This window comes from Callorhinus ursinus, unplaced genomic scaffold (genome assembly GCF_003265705.2).
Source record: "Callorhinus ursinus isolate GAN/ISIS: 27379988/994484 unplaced genomic scaffold, GSC_fseal_2.0 scaffold28, whole genome shotgun sequence".
Lineage (NCBI taxonomy): Eukaryota > Metazoa > Chordata > Mammalia > Carnivora > Otariidae > Callorhinus > Callorhinus ursinus.
Window position 1 is genome coordinate 1,154,251 of NW_027397090.1, and position 23,794 is coordinate 1,178,044.

Sequence of the window (23,794 nt, forward strand, 5' to 3'; positions counted from 1 at the left end):
AATGTGGAGAGCTCCCCTGAAGAGTACTTTCAAGAATCTAGAACTCATTTAGAAGCGTGTGTGGCAAAGGGTGGTTTTCCGAACAACAGTCCTTAAATAGAAAATTTACTCCTTAATGTGCATGATACTTATTATCATAGAGACCACTTTCTCCAAACACTTCAATTAAGAAGCTACTTCATCCTGAAAATCCCTTTATAAGCTCTTCTGTTTCTGAAGAAGATACATACAGCCCCAGAGGTTGGCAGAGTGGGATGATCCCTTTTCTCTCCATCTGGAATTCTGTTGAATGGCACCTGAGATCTAGCCTAGAGCAATGGCAAAAATCGAATTACACTGACTTCTGCCCCACCCCACAGCACCATTCCCGCCAACCTGCAGTGCAAACCTACTCTCCAGATTTGCTCAGTACGGAGATCCCAGGCTTCCCAGAGCTAGTGCTCCTCCAGCAGCTTGGGAAACTGATTAACATTCACATCTTTCCCAGCCTCATTATCTCTCCCAGATGTTTCGTGACTGCCCCTTTAAAGCATCTCTGTCTATATTTTATTTACATTTGTTCGGCAATATTGATGCTTAATGAATAAACGCACTAAACTGTCAGTACTGGAGACTAATTAAATCTATGTATGAGCCTGAGAAGCTGATTGAAAAATTTGCAGTAACTAAACTGGGTTTAAATAAACACTTTAGTGTAGTGCTTTAATTACACTTTAGTTTGTAATGTAATTTTTGGCTGTTTAAACTATGATTTAGGCTGAGCTAATTACAAATGATTTTCTACTCTGTAATTAATAAAAACAAAATTGTAATTAGACAGCTGCTCTGGATCAGGGCGACAGTTTGTGTGTGCTGGCTCATGATGTTCTGTCTGGCAGAGACACAAGGAGAACACTCGGGGATTGAGGTAGCCTGCACCTTTCCAAGGTTCATTGTTAAAGACCAAGGCCAGAGTGTCTTGGTGAGTTTCGTAATCCCAGCTGATGCCAGGGAAAGCAGTCTCTACTTTGTTATAGGCTGAGTGTTCACATACGTTCTGTCCTGAGACATCACTTTTGAAAAACGCACTGATACCAAATCTCTGTTACTTCCTCACTGTAGCCTCCAACTCATTCACCTTTGCTTTTTGTCAGAGATTAAAACAAATGATACTAGTATGTTTTCCTAAACCAGTCAATCATGATGTTAATGACTGTCCTATCTTAGATTTTGTTCTGGTTTTACTTGCCGTATAACAAACCATCCCAAACTTGGGATCATAAACAAGCATTTCATCATGGTCAAAGATTCTGTGGGTCAAGAATTGGTATAGGTACAGCGAACATGGCTTGTCTCTGCTTCATGATGTCTGGGGCCTCAGCTGAGGAGACTAGAATGGCTAATGTAGGAGTTGTAGTCATTTGGAGGCATCTTCACTCAGCACCTCCACCAGGCCTCTTGATGTGATCAACGCATCATCAAAACGTAATTGCCTGGGCGCCTGGGTGGCTCAGTTGGTTAAGCGACTGCCTTCAGCTCAGGTCATGATCCCGAAGTCCTGGGATCGAGTCCCACATGGGGCTCCCGGCTCAGCGGGGAGCCTGCTTCTCCCTCTGACCCTTTCCCCTCTCATGCTGTTCCTCTCTCTCTCTCTCTCTCTCTCTCTCTCTCTCTCAAATAAATAAATAAATAAATAAAATCTTTAAAAAAAAAAAACGTAATTGCCTCAGGGTAGTTGGATTTCCTACATGGTTTCACAAGGCTCTCATGAGCGTGTTCCAGAAAACAAAGCAGACAGGATCTGCGTTTTCTCCCATGGCCTAGCCTTGGAATTCTGATAGCATCACATCTGCTGTACTCTCGTGGTTGAAGTAGTCACAAGCCTATCCAGATTCAAGGGCAAGGGGATCTTGATGGGACAGTAACAAAATCACATGGGATAGGAGATGTTACGCAGCCATCTTTAGAAAATGCAATCTGCCACAGATTTGCAGAGCATAGTTTTTGAAGCACATTTGTTACATAATTGGAGACTGAAGCTACACCGATATAGTCTAGATAGTAAATATGACCTCCACTTCGCAAACTGAGGCCCATGAAAGAAAGGTAAAGAATTAGTATGTGGCCTAGGTGGGTCCAGAACCAAAATCCAGACCCTCTATACCTCTGGCTGCCAACCAGAGTCATGTAAAAAGAAAGCTCTGGTTCTTAGTCTCTAAATGTAGACTTAATCCTGAGTAACTTCGCCCCACCCCTTTGTCTCTTCTGGTGCATTTCTGCTTCCAGACCCCCAGTTCCTTTCCTTGCTGCTCCCGGCTCCATTTTTGTCCTCCCGCTGCCCTGCTCGCTTGTGGCACCTCGTGACTCCATCAGAGCCATAAACATGATGTTCCTGCTCAAATGTCAATTGAGCTGACAAAACTTAATCTGACCAGGGATCCTGGGCAAATTTATTCTGGGAACTGGGTGCAGTGATAGTCTTAAATACAAAATAAAGCAGAATAAAACTTCTAACCTCTCTGCCTAGCCCCTTCCCCTCCATTTCTCTCTCTCTCTCTCTCTCTCTCTCTCTCTCTCTCTCACACACACACACACACACACCCTATAAGTGAGACACAAAGTTTTTCAAACAGGAGATGTAGCTTTACAGGAAGTAATGGTGCTGAGTCAATCAGAGGTTAGAGAAGCCTATCCCTTGCCTAATAGATCTCACTATTAACATGAATACAGTCATGATTAACTGAAGACCATATATAATTAAGTACCAAAATGCATGGGGAAATGGCTACATGAATTGTGATAGATAGATACCAATGAGGAGAGGAAAATGAGCAGGTTGATGGAGAAGTGAGATCAGATTTGCATCTTATTCTGCTTGAATTGAATATGGGAGACTGTAGAGGAAAACACTTTTCGTGGGGAAGAAACCAACATCAATGAAAACAAAAAAGAGGAAGCAAGCATGGCACATGGAGATAAATAGTTTAACACTGTTTATAATGGCAAAAACTGAAAACAGTTCAAGGTTCAACCATAAGGGTATAGATGTTTAAAGGAGTAATTCTAAAAATAAATTAATGCTTATCTATTTAATACAATATTCCCTAGGTCTTTACATGATCCATTTGTTGGTGAGGAAAGATGTCCAAACTATAATATTCATCTAAAAAGCAGAACACAAGGTGCCTGGGTGGCTCAGTTAGTTGGGCATCTGACTCTTGGTTTTGGCTCAGGTCATGATCTCAGGGTCCTAGGATCGAGTTGGGCTCCACACTCAGTGGGGAGTCTGCTTCTCCTCTCTCTCTGTCCCTCCCTCTGCTCGTGGACTCTCCCTCTCTCTCTTAAATAAATCTTAAAAAAATTAAATAAAAATAAATTTAAAAAGCAGACTACAACAAGGCATATGTAACATGATTATGTAAAAGAAATATAAAAATAGGCATAGCTGTAAATACTGGTATGCACACCCAACATTATTTTTAATACATAATACGAAATTTTGTATTATATATAACATTTGGCATGCATCTTAATATTTATATTTATACGAAATACCATATATAGTCCTATATAGAATATATACCAAATATTATAAATACTAGGATATATAGCAAATATCATATAATTAACATAAATATTATATGATATTTGGCATATATCCTAACTATAATAATATTCATGTTTATTATTCATGTTTATTATATGTTCATGTATCCTAGATGGTAGATTAGGGATTAGGTCTCTGCCCTTTATTCTTTCTGATTTTTTTTGAATTAGCATTTATTACTTTAATAATCAGGGGGAAAAAAAACAATGGATGACCTTTAAAAAAGGCAGTTTCAAGAACCATAGTTAGAATGGGAGAGTTTTTGTAGGGCACTACTTGAAGACAGTGTACATGGCCCTATCATTTAAGTTGTCTGACGTAAAAGGGAATGAAGATATGGAACCACAGCGTACTCAACTGAATATTTCATTTCCCAGTTTAAGGAGAACTATACATCTTTGGAAAACAGAAACTAGTTGAAAGCAGGAATGCAGGGCACGGTACAATGAGATAATGGCCAGGTTATGCCATTTAATGAATCCAGAATTAAGAGGGGATAGGATTGAGAGTATTTGTGGAAGACTGGGCTGAGAGGGATAGATGAACAGGTACAGAAAGGTTAAGGACACAGGTCAAGGCGGAAGGATACTCTAAAACTTAACACCCCAGTGACACCTGAGAGGGCCCCTGCTTAGGGAGGAAGGTGGAGAGGGACACTAGATTTTGACCCTTTTCAAAGTTCCTTGTATTCATTAGGATGTAGGTTTGGTTGTTGCTGTCACAAAGCCCCAAATACACAAGATGGAAATCTATTTCTTTCTTGAAAGAGTCTGAGTGTGGGGGTGACTGACAGCTCCTGGATATAGGAAACCAGGCTCACATCCTCTCATCGCTCTGCCCTCCCACTTCATCACGCGCATGGTCTTCATCGCCCAGGGTGCTCTACCACCGTGTCCATGTCTCAATAAGCAGATACAGAAGGAAACTGCAGAAGGAGGACACAACCTCATTCCTCCTCGAAGAGGTTTCAGAAATCACTTCTACTCATATCACGTTGGCCAAAATGACTGTATCTAGCCATGAGAGAAGCTGGGGAAATTAGTCTGTAACTGGACATTTATGTAAATAAAAGTGCCATGCCATGGAAAAAAGAAAGCAATAGATGTTGGCAGACAACAAGAAGTTCCTGCCACAGCATACTCCCAGATAATTCCATACAAGGAACAGGAACATATTCTAAGAGCTCAAGCCTTTGTCTACCATCGTAACACTCCTTAGAGCTACTTCATAATCAAATCTTCTTAGAGCTAAATGTGGGTAAGGCATCTTTAATTTAAAAAAGAATACACCACACACAGGACACACACACACACACACACACACACACACACACACACACAAAATTAATGAATCACCTAAAGTTCTGGTCCTAAGTTGCAGTAACAAACTGAGCCAGATAAATAGCAAAGGCAGCAGAAGTAGCTTGAATGACACATTCTAGCTGATGTTTTATGAATAAGACCTCAACTGAAGCTTGTTTGTTCTCTACCCTGCAATGTTTATATGTTGCTCTAGAAGTTTCATATCTTTCTGAACATACCTTCTCATTTCCATTCATTTCCTTTATTCCTTCACTCTGCAGCTCATAATAATACCCTTTCAAAAATTTAACATTGAATTTCCCCCCAAACTTTTCACCTTCTTTTGGCATGCACATATTTATTAGCTCTCAGCTAATGGCTGGGTTTTCCTTTATTTTCTGCCAATATTTTTAATGATATTAGCATACCTCCAGATATAAATGGGGCAGTGTTCACTTTTAACCACCCACCAACATTCTTAGCTTAACAATTTTCGTAATGGAAATATTTTTCTCTTCATCTTGTCTCACAACTTTGGGACTTTTACTACCTTCTTTGCCTCAAACACATTTTAAATATCCTCAAATCCTATCAAATCTTTTCAACTTCTTGGGAATCTGTCCTATCCTGCTTGATCTGTTTGCTGCATATCTTATGATCAGTCCTAAAATCATGACTTATTTCATGACAGTTCATCTAAATCATCAATGGGTGCCCCGCCGTCTACATTTAAATATCCAACTCTTCCATCTGATCTTCAGGACCCTCCTCAATTCATCCTGTCTTTCCCATCTTACTCTAATTCACCATGAGAAGCACTGAGCTCCTCACTCCTGAAAGCCCGTGCCCCGACCAGTAGCACCCACCCCTCTTAGACACTTGTGGAATCAGAATTGGCATTTGAGCAAGAAACAATACAATCTAACATCCTTTCCTTACTGCTCTGGTGCTTTTTCCCAAGATATTTGCATGCCTTGTTCCCTCACTTCCATTGCAACGATGGCCTTAGGTAAGCTGGTAGAAACAGCCCAGTGTTGTCCCTGGTTGGAATTCAGCATAGGGATGCTCTTTCCAGTATAGCCATCAGAAGACATGTATTAGGGTGACCAGATCCTCCTAGTTTGTCCTGCGGCGGTCCTGGTTTTAGCACTGAAAGCCCTGTGTTCCCGGAAACCCCTCAGTCCTAGTCAAATTGGGACAGTTGATCATTCTACAGTATGTTTACAAACCGTAACTAAGCCCACTTTCTCACAGTGGTTCCACTGAGTCACTATCTCATTTAAATTAAATAGGCTTTTGTGAGCTTTAACCACAATATTGCTATAGATTGCAAAAAATCAACTACTCTGGATTGCAAACAACCAATTTTCAAACTAAACAAAAGACCACGATTATATTGCCTGAATATGAATGCACAAAATCTAGAGGTATAACCTCACCATATGCTTAGGAGTAATACCCACTAAGACTCATGAATAAGGTGTGCTTTACAAGCATACCTTTGAATACTGAACTGAGAAAATACTGTTCACATTAGTGCTATATTTAATAAAGGTTTGTTAATAGAAAGCTGGATACATACCAGGTATGACAATATACTTTTAATAAAATTCTCTAAATAAAATAAATACGAAAACATGTAAGTATAGAGTTATTATTGTCATTGTTTTCTATTCATAAGAAGTACTTTTTTACGTTCAAGAAAACCAACAAAGAAAGCAACTAATCCCTCAGAGGGTTGCAATTAAAGATGAAGATTTATTATTTTATTTTTGGCAGTTTAATGATTGAACTGCAAAACACATTGATCCCCTATTTTCAGACTTATGATAAAAAACAAAAACAATGCAAGTGAGATAGATATTTGTGCCTATTTACAAAGCATTTACTTTACTACAGTTACATATGAAAAAAATCATTGTTCATAATAATGTCTTATATACTAAATTATTAATTTAAAAAATATTAAATGCTTTTTAAAAATTTATTGAAAGTAGCCCAATCCCTTCATAGCCATGTTTAGATAGTATTTTCATAAATAATATCATTTTCTCTCTAAATATACATAATATTTTCTCCTCAACTGTTGGCTGGCTTACAATAATTGAAATTTTCTTATTTTCTCTCTTTTTTGGGGAAGGGGTAATAAAAATCAATTTTGGTTAAAAGTGCCACCTTAAAATATTTATTAAACAAGCCTTATATGGTCAATTCCTCCTTCTATGTAAATAAGCAAGAGAAAGGCCTAATTCTGATGACATAATCTGTGGTCTTCGCTGATTTTGCCATAGTGGCTTATCATCTTTAGCCCGTGAATAATTCTTTCATTTTGAGCTCATCTTGTCCCTGATGGCCCAATTATTGCTTCTGGGTAATGACCCAGTCAGATCTTATTTAGAAAGAAACATACTCCTAAACAGCACACAGTGATGCCTCTTTGACCTCAGAGAAGCCACAAAGGACAGCTGCATTATCATACAGAGTAAAATGGCTCCAGTAAAATTAGGTTCCAGCTGAGAAGAAAGCTTCCTGAAGGCATTTGGTGCCTCAGAATCATTGACTAGATCAAATGTTCCATTAGAAATTGTAATTGGTTTCATTCTTCATTCTCCCAGATGTCATTCATAAAAAATTATTAGGTGGTAATAACTGACCACAAGGTAGACCCTTTTATGCAACCTTGAATCTGCTCTGTTACTTAGCTAAACAATCCAGTTCTTTAAATAGTCCCCTTTAGATCGGTTTTCACCCCTTAATCACTACTGTGTTTTTTTATTCATTTCTGTTTTTCAAATTTTCAAAAGCAAAGACCAACACTGGCTATCATAAAAACTGTTTTCTCAGTGCACTAGCAATAAATGCTCTCTAGTGTTGAATGTACAAAGGAAGTACTTGACTGTTCTTTTTATTACGAGGAAATCTTAACTGAGAAAGCAGATTACACAGGAACCTGTCCAATTTATGCTGAGCTTTATCATGGTTATTTCTTAAATTCAGACAATTCAAGCAAAAATGCAAAATAAAGTTGAAAACAAAGAGTATCGTTTGGTTATTGGAACTGTCAATGTATTTAACAGGTTGTGAGGAACAAAACCAAGGAGGAAAACTAATGCTGGTAGGAGAGAATGGGGAATACTGGTGGAGTGGGGGCAAAGGGGGTGACAGTCACAAGCCAGCCAAGATCTATATGCAGCAATAAGACCACGGGACTTAATGCTGAAAGTCATTTTCACCTAGATTCAAGTGGAAATGCCATCAGCTGTAATTCCCTATGGTCTCATATGATGAGATCGGAATTGCCAGAAGGTTTTATCATAAGATCCAGTGATGGGTGGCATATGCAGCATGGTAAGATTGAGGGCAGTGGCTACTATTTGGTTTATCTAAGAATTAGTATGGCACTAGTAAGGTATTAGTATATTCTGACCTAAAAATAATAATAAAAATTAAAGGAAAGAGAAAAAGGCCATTACTCCATAATCAAGGAAAATAAAAAAGAAATGACTATAAGCAAACAGAAAAACAAGACAGACGTCACACAGGGGTCTCGGTCTGATATCTTGAGCAGAAGCTATCTATATTCCAAGGTCATCGGCTTGTTCCAAAGGTTTTGAGTGAGCTATTTCATAAGATAAGCAGCTAAGATTTCTGAGAATCCTCGGTTTGAGTTCCCCTATTGGTAGCTCTTTAATTGTGTGAATTCCCAATGGCTTCTTTAGTTGTGAAACACGAACCCAAGGACTGACCTTCTGGAGTTTTACTGCTGCATTTGTTATTAACAGTTACCTAGTAAGATTACTTCCTAGGAGTTTCAAGAGAAGTTCTTCTCTGATGTCTCCCTCCAACAGACAAATCTCCTGATTGAAGGTCAAGAAGAGACGAAAGATCATATTGATGTTGTAGAAAGGCAGCCTTAATTTGTCAATAATAAGATTGAGTATAGTACCCAGGTCCCTTGAAATATTTTGTCATGCCTGGGCCTGTGCAGTGGAGTCTAGTATCAGACACTAAATCTGTAAATGCCTGGGCCTTCCTGTTCTCAGTTCATAGAAGAATAACAGACGTGTCCCCAAGGAAGCGAACCATACATCATAAGGGACAATGGGAATAACTTTACCCCAGGGAACGCAAGGGTTTCTGAAAATTTTGCTAGGTATATCCATAGATGTCATTGGTTCTTTCAACCTTTCCAGAAGGTTGTGGATAGTAAAGATGGTGTAGTCTTTGAGTAAGAGGTAACACCTTACAGATTTCTCTTATGTTTCCCCTAAATTTGTGCTGCAGTCACTTGATACAAAAGTTGGTAAACCTAGGTTGAAAACACAAAATCAAACAGCATTTCGGAGACTGCATCTTTTGAGCAAATAAAAGGTTTAACCCATTCTGAAAAGAAATAATAATGGAAACATGTTCAGATCCCATGGAGGATGGGGGCTAGATAAAACTCATCTGAGGTGGTCAAATGGCTCTTAAGGCTTTTTCATGTTCATGTTTTTCAAATATTATATTGTTCATGTGTGGCACAAGACCTGAATATAAGCTCTCTTGGTTATTTTTAGTTTCCCAGCCAATGCTGATTTAAGATAATAAGGAATCTGTCTATAACATGATGAGTGGCTTCATGGAGAAATTTAGTTGATATCTCTTTGAAATCAGCTGGTGCCACCAACCAGCCATCTTGTGATCACAGATACTACCTGAGTGAAGGGTACAACCAGATTTTTTCCATTCTTCCTTTCCTTCCTTCCCTATACATTGATATTGCCTAATAGCCTCTTTCAACCCCTAAAGAGCATATCTTTTAAGGGTTTAAATGGGATCATATCTTTAGTTAAGGCTGCTTATTTTGCATAATCATCTGATATTTTCCTTTAGTTTCCATATTGTCTCCTTTTACATGGGTCTCAAACTTTATAACAGCCAGCTCTTTAGGAAGTAACAGTGCATTTAAAAGTTTCTCAGCTTTTTGGGCATTTTTGTGGATGCTGCAGCAGAGATAAGAAGCCTCTTTTGTTTCAAAAGCATCCCAAAGTCACGTACTACTCGAAAAACATAGTATCTATAGAGATGGTTACTCTCTGTTCTTTGGCTAGTTTAAAGGTTCTAGTAAGTGCCAAAAGTTATGCCTTCTTGGGTAATTTTTATCTCAGATAGAGAACTATACTCTAAAGGGGAGCTTAATTTAGTGAAAATATATCCTGTTTTCATAGCCTCCAGTTCCACCCTTGAGGTATGATCCATTAAGAAATAATATTAAGTCACAGTTCTCAATGAAAGTCTCCATAAATCTAAGCAAGTTCTAGAAAGTTCCCTATCTGAAGTAAGACAACTGTGAGGTTTCCTTTTTCCGGAAGGGAGGAGAGCAGAGAATGGTAGGTTTCAGGATGATGCAACAGGGAACAGTATTTGAGAAGGAAAGAGTAACAGCATCACAAGAGGTTAACTGGATTGCTGGAAAACACTGTATGTTCTCAAACAATAGTGAGGCTGTATGGTGTGAGGAACAATAAAGCCAAATGGGTTGTTTAGAACTAGTTCCACAAAAGCTTCAAGTTTTGAAATGGCAGCAATCGCTCTACAAGGAAGATAAGTCTTACATTCAAGTCAAGGGTGAAGTTACCATACATGATTTTTTTTAAATTTTATGTATTTATTTATAAATAGAGAAAGAGAATGAGTAGAGGCAGCGGGTGAGGGAGGAGGACAGAGACTCTCAAGCAGAATTCATGCTGAGCACAGAGCCTGATCCATGACCCCAAAATCACGACCCGAGCCAAAACCAAGAGTTGAATGCCCAACTGACTGAGCCACCCAGGCATCCTTACATGGTAGGTTTTTCATGGTTCCCATGATGTTGAGTTAAAATCCCAAATTGCATATGCATAAGTAGATAAAACGGTCTTTTGTAGGTAAGAAGACTTGTTCATGCTTGGCTCCCCAAGTAGAGGATCTCTTACTGATCACTTGTTCAGTTTATAGAGTTGTTGCAATCTCAGAAAAACTTAACACCCATTTCTTTCAATATCCAGATGAACCTAGAAATTCTCTAAGTTATCACTTGATGAGGGGTCTACACTATGTTTGGATAATCTTTAGTCTATTTGGAGAGTGTTTTTCCCTCTTGGATAAATAATGGACTGTACTTTGGCAAATTTGTAATTTATCTTTTGAAGCTTTATGTCCCTTTTCTGCTAAGGCTGAGAGCAAACAAATGGAATTTTTTTTATAGGCTTCCTTGTTCTCTGAACAAAGTATTTGGTCTTTGAGCAAAGTATTTGGTCTTTGAGCAAATCCACTTATTGTATCAAAACTGAGTCACACAGGAAATTTAGATCCAATTTTTGAATGAAGATCTGGGAAAAATAGGAGGGGGCTTCAGTGAACCCCTGGAGCATAACTTTCCACATGTAACCACAGGTATTAACTATCCTGGGCTAGGGGTACCCTGAAAAGAGCAGAAAAAAAGTCCACTGTATGGAAACAGGTCACTCTGGGCATATTTGATGCCATGATGGTATTTGGGCTAAGTACTACTGGGGAGAGAGACATAATTTTTTTTAAATAGTCTAAGATCTTGAACAAATCTGGATCTTCATCCCTTTAGTATATTTACTGGCAAGACAGAAGTGTTACAAGGACTACTACAGAGTATGAGAAGGCCCTTGGACATAAGGTATTCAACTATAAGTCTGATTCCTTTTCTTTGCCTCTGGCTCCAAAAGATACTGGGTAAGTTTGTATTATAGGTTGGCAGGATCTATCTGAACTTTAATAGGTTCTGCTCCAGTTGTTTTTCCTATGTCAGTAGAATTTTTAGTTCATATAGTGTCTGGTATGGTGTAAGATCGTCAGCTGGGGTATACATCAAATACATACAATGGAGAAGACAGAGCTATATCCAGAGCAGACACAACTTGATCTGAATATTGGAGTCCTCTGAAACCCCAAGAAATAGTCTCTCTGGTGTGCATTTAATGTTACAATTCCATTTTCTTTCTTTTTAAAAAGATTTATTTATCGGAGAGAGCATGAGTGGGAGGGACAGAGAGAGAGAGGGAGAAAGAATCCCAAGCACATTCCACGCTGAGCTCGATCTCAGGCCATAGAGATCATGACCTGAGCTGAAACCAAGAGTCAGGAGCTTAATTGACTGCACCACCCAGGTGCCCCTACAATTCCATTTTCAAAATAAATCTCTCCCTATTAAATTCTCAAGGGTGGTATCAAAGAACAGGAACTAATGTTGTTTAGTCGAAGACCTAAGGGTTACATTTAAGGGCTAAAAGACAGGAAAAACCTGTGGGCTATTATAAATACCTAACACCTGTGTGCTGTATTTATGCCAAGGAAGAACTTGAGCAAAAGTCACAGGATTTAATGTAGGAAGTAGTGCCCATATGTGTCAGAAATTGATGAGATTGGCCATATATATTTATAGTTAGTTCACCTTGAGTGTTTAAGGGTAAAGCAGGATAATGGATGTTTTTTCTTTCCTTGGTGTGTCGTCTTTGATCTGAGTTGAGATTTTTTTTGTCTTGCTTTATCTTTTGTTCAAACTATCCCTTCTGTTTAAAATACCTACAAGTGTCCTTGTCAATAGGTTGTCTGTTGGGAAATGCCCCCCTGGCTGATTGGCAAGGCCACAGTTTGAATCTTGCCTTGTTATTCTTCAAAAACAATCTCAAAATGTTCTGCCAGGGGTTACAACACCTGTAGTTCAGGTAAGGGGATATATCCCACTCTAATATCATCTTTTCTCTATTTGCGCTATTGAATTATGGTCCAATTGATTTTTATTGGAAATATTTCAGCATGACTTTCAGGATATGTTTTTCTACGTCTGGGGTCTCTTTTAACCCTTGGGTTTATTGTAGAAAGAAGAATCTTTACTTTGCAGAAAGGAGGTCCCTTTCTGGGTCAGTTCCACCATCTTTTGCCATTCAAAATTTAGCATCTGAGGTTCTGACCCATATGTATACAAGGTGATATAGGTCAGGCAGCCCTGGGTCATGTGCATCCAAAAGAATTCTGATGCTCCTATAAATAGTTACTGGCCTTCTCTGTGTTTGGGCAAGTCCCAAATTATAGCCTTAAATTTAACATGGATTTAAGGTTTGAAATCTACAGCAGCTTGCAGACTCAGCTCATGGAATGGATGTGTATTTAGAGGCAAACTGTATTCTGGGGTCTTAGGACAGTCACTGGGAAAAGGGTAAAGAGTCTGGACAAGAAGAGAAGGAGCCTAGGTGGCTCAGTGGATTAAATGTCCGACTCTTAGTTTTGGCTCAGGTCATGAATCAAGCCCCGTGCTCAGCATGGAGTCTGCTTGTCTCCCTCTCCCTCTGCTGCTCCCCTCACTCTCTCTCTAATAAATAAATAAATAAAATCTTTTTCTAAAAAAATTGTTTTTAAAATAAAGAAAAAAGAAGAGAAGGAAGCAGTCAATGGGAGATGTGGAAGGAGAGCAGACACAGTAGCAAAGGGGAAGAAGGGAACCAGATGTTAGGGAGTCAAATGGAGAATAAGGAGAGTGAAGATAATGAGGGCAATGAGCCTGGTTTCTTATTGCATAAGCTTGTCAAGTTGCTCATTAGATTTGGCCAAAGAACATTTTAGTGAAGCAATTTCTGAATAAGAATGTTGTTTGTTGGCCTCTACATAACAATAAAAAATGCTGCCCACATTCTCTTTCATTTTTTTCCCCTGATTCTCCAATGAACATTTTTGTTCCAGTCAATTATTCCTTAGAGTGGACACAAGGTCAAAAGCATCCTTGGTGAAGTTATACCATTTAGAGAGAGAGGCACAAGAATTAAAATTATAATGAAAATATATATAAGAAGCAGAAGGTTTTCCTGTATTGGGAGAGGATTTAGACTTAGATGACCCCATGAGAGCTAGCAACAATTGGTCATAAGTAATGCTTCTACACTTCATGCTAGAGGCAGAAGCTGTAGGTAAGCTAAGGAGACATAAGACATCTTATATGATTACTTTCAGAGGCTTTTTTATCTCTGATTGGTTCTGATTTGAAAGTGAGGGCAAAAAACATAGAGAAGGTGGTAGTCATTGATCATGTCCTGACCATTCTGGGCTGACGACCATAGAGGTGTCCTTAGCTTTTTGGGCTGACTGCCACCAAGGCTGTGGATCAGAATTCTGTTGTCATAAACGATCTGGCTTATAATCTAATTTGTGTCTTTGTTTTACATATCTTTTCTTGAGGATAATGGGAAATGAGAGCAGAAAATAGGGAAAGTACTTATTATAAGCACTTTATCAGTGGCAACAAACTATTTTTTTTGAGATTTTATTTATTTGAGAGAGAGAGAGAATTGAGCAGGGGGAGTGGCAGAGGGAGAGGGAGAGGGAGAAGCAGACTCCTTGCTGAGTGGGGAGCCTAATGCCGGGCTCAATCTCAGGACCCTGAGATCATGACCTGAGCCAAAGTCAGACACTTAACTGACTGAGCCACCCAGGTGACCCAAAGAAGGGACTAGTGGCAACAAACTATTAATAGATCTTCCAGTGATAGGGCTTTTTCTCACTGGAATGGTGAGCCATTGACTAAAGTGAAAAAAAAATGATGATTAATCATTCTAAAGTTCTAGGAACTCCAGGTTAACTGATATTTTATCTCTTACTCTGTGCTATGGACCCTCATTCTGTCATATACCGGAGAATCCTTGAGACATATACATAGTACAGAATTGAGAATATAAAGTGAAGAGCTCTACTTTCTCCTCTTTTCTCTCTATCCTTGTTCAGGGGACCTTAGACCCAACTCCTACATTCCACTCAAGTATGTATACGCAATTATACTTGAGGATTTGAGTCCATTCACATTATGAACTCAGTTCCATGTCTGTAGATTCTATTTTATCTGGATCTATGATCTCATGCTCCCACCCACTAGAGTCAATTTATATTGTGAAGCATCTAGAATTCTTTTCCTAAATAGCCTCAAGTATGTCACTAGGGCCTAGGTCTAATCCTCTCAAGGGTGGTGGGGCTCTAACACGTGAAGAATGCCAGTCTAATCCTCTCAAGGGTGGTGAGGCTCTAACACGTGAAGAATGCCCAAAGAACTATTTGCCTATGATAGTAAACAGGGCTTGGAGGTGCAGGTTAGGATATCCTCACAAGGGCATACATGGCTCTTCAGCATTTCAGTGTAAACATGTTTTTGACCCTTGTATACCCTTGGATCACTGAGAATTTCAGAAAACCAAAGATCTCCCCTTTTTTGTTGTTGTTGTTTTACATTTTCTCGTTACTTATCGTGTGGTCCAAGGATCAAAAATAGCACCTGGGAGCTTGTTTAGAAATGCAGAAGCTCAGTTCCTACCACAGACCTATTTAACCAATAATCATTGTAATAAGACTCCACCTAGGTGATTCATAGGCTTATTAAAATTAATTTCACCTAATTCTTCTTTCTTCACTTAGGATTGCTGGCCCATTATATGCTCAGGAGGGCAGTTTCTATAACTGCTTGTTCACTTATCGTCAATGCTTAGGACTGCCTTATAGAAGGCATTCTACAATGTTAAATGAATTACTTAACAAATTAATGAAGGAGCTAGACACTGAGTGAGTTTGTTTTATATAATGTCAGTGCACTTACACTGACCCTCAACATTTTCTGTTTAGGAATTTAAAAATCAGCCATCCGAACGCCACAATGCCAACCCCAGCATCACAAATAGGACAAGAAGCCGACCTTGACTATGCCAAAACCTTCTGAATAGTTTTCTTGCACAGGATTTGTTGAGAAGAGGCAACCTTTAGTTTTTCCCCACACTACTCATAATAAAATATGCCTATGAACACCTGCCAGTAATCATAACTACTTTCTATCCTAAGAACTTCAGTACGATACTAATATATAAATGCAAAATTCACCTGGAAATGGAAATTGTATCTAAGCATTTTTCTCTGTTAACACTGCCAGTTTTATGTAGTTCTCTTGTACTAAATGGGCAATGTAACTTTTCTTTTTTTTTAATATAATAGTGTTTCTCTCCCTGAGTCTCAAACAGTACTCTAGATCATAAGATGATTTGTTGCTCCACACTGGTGATACTCTATAATCAGCTTTTTATAAAGCTAATTATATGTTCCTTAACTCTCTAAGTTAGAACCTAGGAGGAGATGCTAATGTCTTTAAGACCCAAAGTTGCTTTAAAAATCAGGTATATTGTCACATGTACTATTCCTTGTTTTTTAAAGTAGCACCCACAGTAAAATTCTGGTTTTGGAAAAATAAAGTAACAAATCTAAAGTATACCTCAGTTTTAGCATATTTCATTATTTTGCCAATTAATATATGAATTTGTTCAATGAGTGTTAGCCAAAATGATTTTATTTATAAAACATTGCACTAGTTAATATGGAAGCTACAAGGTAAAATAAAATGATCCCTTCCCTCACTGAGTCCCCAGTGTGTTTATCTATACAATTGTTCTAGAACGATTATAATTTCATCCTTTCATAAAAATGATTAGATATACGACATGGGTTACCATTTCAGTGTCCTTACTCCACCATTTCCTGATCATTCATGCACAATTCATTCATTCAACAAATAATAATTGCTGAAGACACAAGGGATACAAAGATGCTGGGTGCACAGTGACAAAAGAGACCAGCAATATCGCTAACCTCGTGGAACTTACAGTTTTGTGGGAAAAGACAGAAATGAAACTAGCAAGACTGTCTATAAGATAATTGCAGGGAGTGATAAATTCTATGAAAAAAATATCAAGACAATAGGAATGAAAATGATTGAAAGATACAGGTTCTTTTGGGCAGGGCAGCCAAATTTTATCAGATGAAGTGAAATTTAAGCAGAAGTATAAATAATAACAGGAAGCCAGCCATATATAAATCCGGAAGAAAGATGAGCCATGCAGAGGAAGCAGCAAGTATAAATACATTAAAGTGAAACAAGCTTAGTACAAAAATGTTCAAAACTGCATACCCAGGTAAACCAGTTTCACAAGGAAATATCCTATGGTGTTTAAATAAGAGACTGTTAAAAATTTATTTTAAAAATGTTAAAACATAAACAGTCCCCCATTTAGGTTACAAAGCTCTTAAAATTTTTATTGCCAAACCTGATAAATGGAATACAAAAAAAAAGGCAAAATTATAATCAGAAGGAGATGAAGAAAATTTCTACATATTCTAATTATCACAATTACCAACCTACTCGAACCTGTATCTATAAACATCACGACACTTTCTCCTACCGTTGTCATAAATGGACTGTCTCTGCTTCCGATGCCATCTGCTCTGCTTATACGTCAATTAGATCTATAACCTCCTACCTATTCAAGGATTTAGTTTTACGAACTCTACCCTTCTCTCATACAACATCAATTTTACACTCTCTCCTGGATTACTCCCACCTGTGAATAAAAGTGCTGTGATATCTTCTATCTTTCAAAAAGGTAAAACAAAACAAAACAAAAAAAAACTTCTCAACTGTAGTCTTCTTTAGCTAATGTTCTAACATTTTTGTTTCCCTTTATGGAAAAATCCCTTAAGAGATTCTGCTGTTGTTCTTACCATGTCTAATTCCTCTCCTATTCTTTCCTGAACTCGCTTTCTTTTTAAAGATTTTATTTATTTATTTGACTGAGAGAGACAGCGAGAGAGGGAACAGAAGCAGGGGGAGCGGGAGAGGGAGAAGCAGGCTTCCCGCCGAGCAGGTAGCCCCATGTGGGGCTTGATCCCAGGACCCTGGGACCATAACCTGAGCCGAAGGCAGATGCTTAATGACTGAGCCACCCAGGCACCCCTCCTGAACTCACTTTAATCAGGTTTTGCATCCATACCATTTCACCAAAATGCCTCTTGTCAAGATCATGAATAATCCCACATTACCAAATCCAATCATCCTACTTGACTAGCGGGTAGCATTTGACAAAGAAGATCACCCCCTTGTTCTTAAAACACAAATTGGCCTTCGGAATAGCACTAACTCCTGGATCACTTCTAAATCTATCAGTCTCCCAGCCTCCTTTGCTGGTTCATTTAGCAACCTCTAAATTTTGAAGCAACCCAAGGCTCAATCCTTGCATCAGTTTTTTTTCTCACTACATTCACTCTGAAGTGAATTCATCAAGTCTTACCACTTTAAATATTGTACACATCCCAACAACTCCCAACTTGTATCTCTAGCCCACTAAACTCTATATTGATAGATTAAATTCAATAGCATTTGAATCTCATAGGTGTCCCTAACTTGATATATTCAAATCGACATCTTGCTTCTCCCCAGTTCAATTCCTCTGAAATCTATTTCACCTCAACATAAATGGGACTTTCATCCTTAGAACTGAAAATGGGACTCTCAAATAATGTTTACCAACAGACCTGTGATAATATATAGTAGGCTGAAAATGTCAGAGTTTTATGTTTGTTTTGATTTTTATAACTTAATGAATTATATTCTTATCATTTTTCATCTGCTTTTCTTGAGCTTTTCAGGTTGATAATCATTGTCTTCATATTCACATGGTAATTTTTACTTCCTCTTTTCCACTATCAGTAGTCATTTATTTTGCTTTCCAAGTTATTACAATAAAACTTCCAGAATAAAACCTCCAGAACTTCTAAAATAACATCCTTGCGAACTTTCTTGCTTTAAAGGGGATACCTCTAATGTAGCATAACATTTACTATTAACTATAATGTTGACTGTTAATTTAAGCTAAACAATTTTTTACAATATTGAGGAATAATATAATTAATATGATAGTCTTAGTTTTTAAAGAATTTTATTAGGAACAGATGCTGAATTTTATTCAAAGGCACTGTTTTGATAAAGATCATATGGTCTTTTTATTTTGTATTAATGGTTTAAATTTTAATAATTGGTCTAAGTCCTTCTTGGTCATTGTCTATTTTTCTCGTATTAAAGACCTAAAAAGATCTCATTTAGGAGTTTTTCACGCACGTGATTTGATTGGTCTATGGGCCTTTTGATCTCTTTACCTGGTTTGGGTATGGTAATGTTAGCTTTAGAGACTGAATACAGGATCATACCATTTTCTACATAGAAGAATTAAGCCTTTTTAGAATGTGTGTGTGGGAGGGGATGGGAATCCAATCGTAAAATCACATGGCCTAAGGCATTTTGGGGAAGTAATTTTTGGTAACTTTTCTAAACATATCCATGGTTATTAGTCTGTTCCTCTTACTTAACTTCTTGGTGAGACAGTTTGGTTCACTTTGTATTTTCCTTAAAATTATCCATTTTATCAAGACTTATTAATATAAGCTTTAAAAGATATCTTCTCACAAACATTTCCGTATCTTCCCTACATGTGGCTCTATCTTCTCTCCACTTCATTATAGTTTTGTTTCCCCACTTTCTCCCTTCAGTAAACCTTTCATGAAATTGACTATTTTATTAACTTTTCAATTACTTATCAATCTCTTGTTCGTTTCCTAAATCATTAACTTCTGTTTTCAGTTTTATTAATTCATTCTTTATGCTTTTCAGTGTTTTGATTTTTTTTTGTAGCTTCTTGTATCTGAATGTTTTATTTTTCTCTTGTTTCATAATAAAAGGATTCCAGACTATGGATTTCCCTCTGAGTACAGCTTAGGTTGAAGTGTTGTTATTATTTTTTTTATTGTATGCAATTATAGCTTTGATGTCATTTTGTTACAAGAATTATTCTGGAGAGTAATTTTTTTTATTTCTTAATGATTGATTCTTGTTGTTGTGTTTGTTCTTTTCATTTGTGATTTTCCAGAGTAGATCATACAATTACATGCTATTATGGTTATGAATCCATATAAATAGGCTTGATTATTAACCTGGGAGTAATTGAGAAAACCACTGAAGGGTTTAAACTGTGGACAGAACCAATCACATCTTACTACAGAAAAATCTTTTTGATTTCCATGTGAAAAAGGCAGTACAGAGGAGCAGGATTAGATACAAAAAGATTTGTTAAGGATATATGGAGTAATCTAGGCAAGAGATGATGGTAGCCTGAAATAAAGGACAGTGGATATGAAGAAACATGGATGCACTTATGAGATACTTTAGAAACAGGGTCAGCCTATTGGTGGTTGACTGAATGCGGGTACGAAGGAGAAGGAAGGATAACAGATGGAGCTGGGGATTCTGGTTTGAGCAGGAGGGTGACTGATGTCATTCACTGAGATCAGAGGGAAGAGAGGAAGAGTAGAGGTGAAAGAAAGTATTAGTCTGGACAGGCAGAGTTCCCAGGACCTATAAATCTCAAAGTTGAGATGCTGAGTAGGCAGTAGAAAATGCAAGTTTGAATGAAGAGAGAAAAAAGATCTGGCAAAAGATGGAGATTTGGGGGTCCTCATTATATACCTGATATTAGAAGTCAGTGAAAGAGTAAAATTAGAATAGCCTGTAAAAGAATCTTGATTTCTGGGAGAGTATCTTCCTTTTTTTTTTTTTAATAATCATTTAAAAACATAAATATATTTAATATCATCTGCAATTTTGTTCACTATATTTTTAAATGGGGTCATTTTGTACATACCTCTTTTCATCTTAAGTTGTTTCCCTAATAAATATCTGGTAAAAATATTGATCCTTCAAATTCAACCGGCTCTAGTTCATTCTTTTTAATTCCTGCATGATATTCCATAGGGCCGAGAATAATAAATTATGGAACCATGTTTTTTAGTTGGGCATTTCCTCTGTATTTCATTTCATGCCAAGACTAATGATGCTATAATAAACATCTTTGAAAATAAGTCCTTATATATTAACAGTTGAGTGTGGTACACTAGTGATATGACATAGTGGAAACATAACTCTAGCCTTTTTCTATCAGCTTTATATTATGCTTAAGAAAGCACCAACTCCTTCCCTGGCCTGAGCACAGTACTAGGAGTCAGGCTTTGTAACTGTGCCTCCAGGAAGTGAATGACATGATATTTCATTCTTCACTCACAGTGGGAGAGAGGGCAATGGCTTAGCCCATTCTCTGGCTTGACTGAGAGACACCTCCAGCTGCCATAACAAAATACCATAACCTGTGTGGTGTAAACAACAGAAATTTATCTTCTTGCAGTTCTAGAGGCTGGAATGTCCAAGATCAAGGGTTCAGTTTCTGGTGAGAGCTCCCTTCCTGGCTGGCAGATGCTTACCTTCTCAGTGTGTGCTCACAGGACCTTTTCTCCGTGTGTGTGCATGGGGAGAGAAAGAGAAAGCCTCTCATGTCTCTCCTTATAAGGGCATTAATACAATTATGACCTCATCTAACTGTAATTACTCCCCAAAGGCCCCCAAATACCATCACAATGGAGGTTAAGACTTCAACATAAGAATTTGGGGGAAACACAAACGTTCAGTCCATAACAGTGGCTGAGTTCAAACTTTCAGGTTGACCAGGATTGATTGCCTTATGCACACGGCTATGGATAATTACCACAGAGTTTTTTAGGAAACCACCTCTTTTTTCTGTCAGGCCAGACTACAAAGGATCAGGATAATTCTTAACCCTTAATATCTTCTGATACTTTTCTTATAATTTCTTCTTCTTCCCTCCTTCTCCTCCACCCCTTCTCTCCACACCCCCACCCCCCTTCTCTCCTTCTCTCACTTTGAAAACTCATACATTGTTGGTAGTTAAAATATTAAAACTGCTTTGGGAAAAGGTTTAGCAGTTTCTTAAAAAGTTAAACGTGGAGCACACAACCTGGTACCTACATATGAAAAGTGAACACATATATTCACAAACATGTTTACATGGATGTTTATAACAGTGTTATTCATGGTAGTGCAAAACTGGAAACAATCCAAATGACCACCAAATGGAGAATGGACAGTTAAAATGCAGTATATGCATATGATAAAAAACTACCTAGCAATAAAAAAAAAATTAACTACTGACACACAGAACAACACAGAGAAGCCTCAAAAACATTATACTTCCATAGAAACATAAAATGCTACACACTTATGATTTCATTACATGAAATTATAAAAAAAGCAAAATCATAAAAACTGAAAGTAGATCACCCAGAATATCACTCAGTCACTCAGTAGCTGACTGCTAAGGGCACAAAAGCACCCACTGTTTCTTGGGGACAGTATTAGTTTCCTATGGCTGCTATAACAAATTACCACAAATTCAGTGGTTTTAAAAAAAGGGGGGGCAGAAATGTATTCTTTTAGAGTTCTAAGGGGACACAAGTCTAAAATGTGACTTACAGGGCTAACATCAACCAGGGCCACCCTCCCTCGGAGGCTCTAGGGAAAAGCTGTTTTCTTGCCTTTTCCAGTGTGTAGAATATTCCTTGGGCTCATGGCCCTTCTTCCATTTTCAAAGCCAGTGGCATAAAATTCCTCTATCTCTGCTTCTCTCTGTTTCTGTCACATGGTTCTGCCTATTAAATCTATGCCTCTGTCTTATAAAGATATGTGTGATCGCATTTAGGGCCCATCCTGAAAATCTAAATCTCCCCACTTCAAGATCCTTAATTCAGTCACATCTGTAAAGTCTTTTTTGTTTTAATTTGCCTTATAAGGTAACACTCCAAGGATTAGAACATGGAGTTTTTTTGTTTTTGTTTTTGTTTTTTGCGGTGGGGTGAGGGTGGGGGAGGTCTTTTTCTTTTTTTTGCCTGCTACAGGGGTGATGAAAATTTCCATGTCTCAATTATGGGATAATACCAAAAGTGTACATAATTATTTAAATGGTACACTCAAAATGAATACACTTTTTAAAAAGCTGGAGAAAAACAGGAAGAAAAAAAGGAAGGAAAGAGGGAGGAAGGAAGGAAGGTAATTATCTTAAAAATGGCAAAGGCAGGAGCAAATTGTAAAAAAGGAATGGCCAGAAACCACCAAGCTAGTGAGCAAATATAAATTAAAACAAAGACACATTTAGAATTTTTTACATATATTTCTTTATACAAAAGATACATATGGAAACAAATTCTGTCATAGATGGAAAAATAATTTAGTACATTATCTTTGAAAGACGTTTGGTCAGAATATAAAAAAGAAATAAAATCAGCATCATTTTAAAGTACTAAGTCACTTTAAGGAGTGTGTTTTAAAAAAGAAATCTGTGGGGTACCTGGGTGGCTCAATCAGTTGAGCCTCAGACTTGTGATTTTGGCTCAGGTCACGATCTCATGTGTAGTGAGATTGAGCCCTGAGTTGGGCACTACACTCAGCATGGAGTCTGCTGGAGATTCTCTCCCTCTGCCCCTCTTCCTACCCCCACCCAGCTCACATTCTCTATGGGAGGAACCATATAATTTTTGCAGCAACAGGTCAACCCACTATTTCTTTAGTCCTTGTTCAGAAAACAGACTGAGCACTTGAACCAAACTAAAGCCTTCCAAATAAAGTTGTTTTCTCTAGAGACTGGACATGTGTTACAATTATCACTGTTGACTTGCTTTTCTCCACTGATCCTCTGTAGAGTGTTGTCACTTTGTAGATATTTTATCTCTTGGGGGAAAAAAAAATCTTAGAGTTTCTTTGGCCCCAGCAACTGCTATAGACAATTCATCAATACATTAAAGTTTGGTGGTAGAAAAAAAAGTACATTTAAATGAAGCTTTAAAAAACAGATGTTGTGGGGTCCCTGGGTGGCTCAGTCGTTAAGCGTCTGCCTTCGGCTCAGGTCATGATCCCAGGGTCCTGGGATCGAGCCCCGCATCGGGCTCCCTGCTCAGCGGGAGGCCTGCTTCTCCCTCTCCCACTCTCCCTGCTTGTGTTCCCTCTCTCACTGTGTCTCTCTCTGTCAAATAAATAAATAAAAATCTTTTAAAAAAAACAAAACAAAACAGATGTTGTGACACTAAAACTGTCAGAGAGTGCCTTTTCTGAGGATCAGTGTAAACAAGTATTTTCTTCCAAGGGGAATTGGTTTTAAGACTAGGA

General features: G+C 37.9%; 1 long non-coding RNA gene across 1 annotated transcript in view; it reads right to left on the bottom strand.

The window, feature by feature from the left end:
* Positions 1 to 21,086, bottom strand: part of LOC112838880 (uncharacterized) — an 80,596-nt gene extending 59,510 nt beyond the window's left edge. Inside the window, exon 1 of the long non-coding RNA XR_012374071.1 lies at positions 21,043 to 21,086. This is a non-coding gene — a long non-coding RNA (uncharacterized lncRNA). The remainder of the gene's footprint in view (positions 1 to 21,042) is intronic.
* Between the last annotated feature and the right edge of the window lie 2,708 nt (positions 21,087 to 23,794).